The sequence below is a fragment of the Schistocerca gregaria genome, chromosome 3, assembly GCF_023897955.1.
Source record: "Schistocerca gregaria isolate iqSchGreg1 chromosome 3, iqSchGreg1.2, whole genome shotgun sequence".
Lineage (NCBI taxonomy): Eukaryota > Metazoa > Arthropoda > Insecta > Orthoptera > Acrididae > Schistocerca > Schistocerca gregaria.
In genome coordinates, this window is record NC_064922.1 from 631,157,910 (window position 1) to 631,161,832 (window position 3,923).

At 42.3% G+C, this 3,923-nt stretch overlaps 1 pseudogene; it reads left to right on the top strand.

Moving 5' to 3' along the window:
- Positions 1 to 2,299: 2,299 nt before the first annotated feature.
- On the top strand, positions 2,300 to 2,417 carry LOC126356638 (5S ribosomal RNA; annotated as a pseudogene).
- The last annotated feature ends 1,506 nt before the right edge of the window (positions 2,418 to 3,923 follow it).

Below are 3,923 nucleotides of genomic sequence, written 5' to 3' on the forward strand. Positions count from 1 at the left end.
GCCAGTACTGGAAGACAGACAACAAAATATTCCCCCTCTCACACCTTCAGGAACCACATGATCCCGCTGCTTATCCATCTGCCACTGAGGTAAGCGATATGATACACTTTACTGTCGTGTATATAAAATAGATAACGGTTTGAGTAAGTTACCGTCTAAACTTCCAGTTTTACGGTGATTAATGATCTTAAAAATAAAAATATAAGCTTCTTTGTCCTAGGAACTATTCAAAACTTCGTATAGTGTTTCCAGATACAGGGCATGTAATAGCTTCTCTACAGTATTCGGGCTTTTTCTTATGTCATACTGAAATGAATATGTTCTAACAGTGCCACTGCTTGAACAGTTCCACTGGAATATTTCTTGTTCCTGGTAATTTATTGTTCTTCAGCCTCTTCAAAACAGTTTCTATTTCTTCCAGTGTTGATGAAACAGGATTGTGTCCGAATCATTTAATCAATACACATCAGTGAGGAGGAAATGCGTCAGCAATGAAGAGAAGGAATTATATGTGCCTTATGCAAGAAAGAAGATATGTTGTACTGCGACAACTGTCGAGAAATTACACTGAAGAGATTGGAATGTAAATTATTCTCTAATATGCTCTCTGGACATCTTCATCTAATTGTTCAAAGAGATTGGCTCATGCCAATGTGGATTTCTCCCAAGGAAATAAACTATAGACAGTGTTATGACGCTAAGATAAATTTTAGAAAATTCAATTTAATTTCCCGATTGACATCCATCACGTCTTCACTAATTATAAAGCAGCATATGGTAGCATAGAAAGCGTAACTGTAACGTTCTTTGATTGAACTGATAACTCCGGGAAAATTTTTAAGGCTTGTGAAGATGGCAGTGTGTGAGGTACTTGGTAGAGTGAGACGGGGAAGAATTGTGTCTGATCCACTACATACAAAAGATGCTGTAAGGAAAGGAGGTGTTGACTTGTAGAAGATTTTGAGGGATGCAAACCCACTGAGCAGAGGACCAACGTTGTGTAGATTAGTACAGACGCCGATGCCATGTAATTTCAAGAACTTGGAAAGCACCGGAGAAGACATTCATAGCACTTGAGCAGACCAATGGGAATGTGTGGTTGAATATCCACTGAGAGATACTATATGGCTGCTGGAAAAGCACGTAGGGAGAACATGCTACACTCAATAATTTTGGCAGTTATAGTCCTGAGAGGTAGGAGCTGTTTCAGTTTCTGTGATCAGCACTCATCCACTCTAAAAACGTGTGTTGTGAAATTAGCAGGTATTATTATCAGCCAACAGAGTGTTTTTGGGATTCAAAACTATTTTCCTTCAGATTCGTATTTCTTGCCACTAAATTAAAGATTTATATAACCAGAACCTCGGAAACGTAACTTACTAACGTAATAAGATGTTGGGACGGCAGATGTCTTTGAGAGAAAAGTACTTCAGAGAATCGTCGTCCAACTAGTAAAAGAGAAAGATGCAGCAGGAGGTACAGTCATGAGGTGTAAGTCGTTTATAAAGTTCCAACCATCAGCCGGATTTAGATAGGCGAGTCCTGTGGCACGGATGAGTGATGCGGTTCACAAGGATTCGCTCCGTGTTGTACTTTGTTGTCGCCTTCGCTGAAAGTGAAAGACATTCTCTTCAGCTGGACAATAATCGCAGTTTGGAAAGTGTTTTAATTTTAACAGATCGTTTTATTGGTAGCCGTGCTACCTGTTTTTAGTGATATGAACCTCATGTCACTTGATATTAGTGTTAAAAACTGTAGGTGAAGCGTCACGCACTATTTTCCGTGGAAAAGTTGATTTTGACATTAGTCGTCGTTACACAGTCTTTGCCATTCTGCCTTTACTTAACGACAAATAGGTGATTGTCACAAAATAGTTGCCCATTTTGCTGATATGGCTCGGTATCCGATAAAACGTATTTATGGAGAACAATCGCTCCAGGCAGATTCCTTTGGTTGTTGTGTACTATTTTTTCCTGAAGCAATCCACTTCAAATACGACTGAATTGCTCAGTGAACGTTTGTACAAGGACGTCATGCAATGTCACGAGGCGTGCCTGAACAATCTCGAACAGTGAAAAGCAAATGTCCGTTTTCAAGCCTGGCTCCCAAGTAAACTTTTGGTTTAAGAAATGCAGGCGTCACGCACAGAGGACACAGCCTGCTTTTTAATTAATGCACGATGCGGTTTACTGCGCGTTATTTGACTTGACTGACTGGTTTTGCTCATCAGAAGTGAGCATCCTGTGGTACTCATAAGAAACAATAGCTGTTGATATCTAGTGGAGCTTCGAACCATCAAGGCAACGGCTTTGCCGCAGTGGATACACCGGTCCCCATCAGATCACCGAAGTTAAGCGCTGTCGGGCGTGGCCGGCACTTGGGTGGGTGGCCATCCGGGCCGCCATGCGCTGTTGCCATTTTTCTGGGTTCACTCAGTCTCGTGGTGCCAAATGAGGAGCTACTCGACCGAACAGTAGCGGCTCCGGTCAAATAAAACCATCATAACGACCGGGAGAGCGGTGTGCTGACCACACGCCCCTCCTATCCCCATCCTCAGGTGAGGATGATAAAGCGGTTGGGTGGTCCCGATGGGCCACTTGTGGCCTGAGGACGGAGTGCTTCGAACCATCAAGGCAACGGATATCTGAGGTCGCTCATGTCCGCCGAGTGAGACTAGTGAAACAATCTGACGCGGTTTGTCTGTGTACTACACACTTTCAATGTTTCTGGTAGCTTCCATGAAGTTTGAGACTGAATTCTGACAAGATAACAATCGAGATGTCTGAAAAAAATTCTGCTCCAATTTTGAGAAAACATATTCAGTCCCGTACAACAGGCCTAGCCAGGCACATGGGATATTACTGCACTACCAACGCACCAAAATTAAACTACTGAAGACTACGGAGTGTATAAAATTTAATAAGAAATTTAATTCCTAACTATATCAATGTCAAAATTAAAACGACACCCACAGCAGCAAAGCGAGCTAAAAAGGTATGTCAAAACGTTTGGCTTAAAGAACATATTAGAGACAACATTAAACATGAGAAGTTAATCATTCCAATTATTGTCCGCCCCTAGTAGCTGAGTGGTCTGCGCGACAGAATGTCAATCCTAAGGGCCCGGGTTCGATTCCCGGATGGGTCGGAGACATTCTCCGCTCAGGGACTACATCTACACCTACATTTATACTCCGCAAGCCACCCAACGGTGTGTGGCGGAGGGCACTTTACGTGCCACTGACATTACCTAACTTTTCTGTTCCAGTCACATACGGTTAGCGGGAAGAACGACTGTCTGAAAGCCTCCGTGCGCACTCGAATCTCACTAATTTTACATTCGTAATCTTCTCGGGAGGTATAAGTAGGGTGTTGTGTTTTCCTAATCATCATTTCATCCCCATCGACGCGCTAGTCGCCGAAGTGGCGTCAAATCGAAAGACTTGCACCCGGCGAACGGTCTACCCGACGGGAGGCCTTCGTCACACGACATTTACATTGACATCAATTATTGATGTAGCGCGTGAACAGGAGTCAGTAAACTATTTAAACTGTTCTATTTTCTACATGCTATGTTGTTATTTTTATTGTATGTTTTGGCTTTATCGGCAAAATTATCCTGTATTCTTGGTTCCCAAATGGTGTACTGAAATGTCAGTTGGAACTAACCTCGTCTTTCACTTATGCCGTCGTGTGGTAAAATGTCGGTAAAGAGCTGTAGCAGATTTTTTGTTGCGCGCTCTTGAGTCCATTTCTTCGTCAATCCCCAGCGACTCTGCGACTCCACATCGATTTAGTGCAGCTGATACTTTCTATAGTGATTAGAATAACTAGATAGAGTAATATTTATTTTCGAGTCTCACTTAATTATTTATCAGGGATGAGTTCTCTTATGTTTCTTTCTTGAATACCACTTTTACTGTA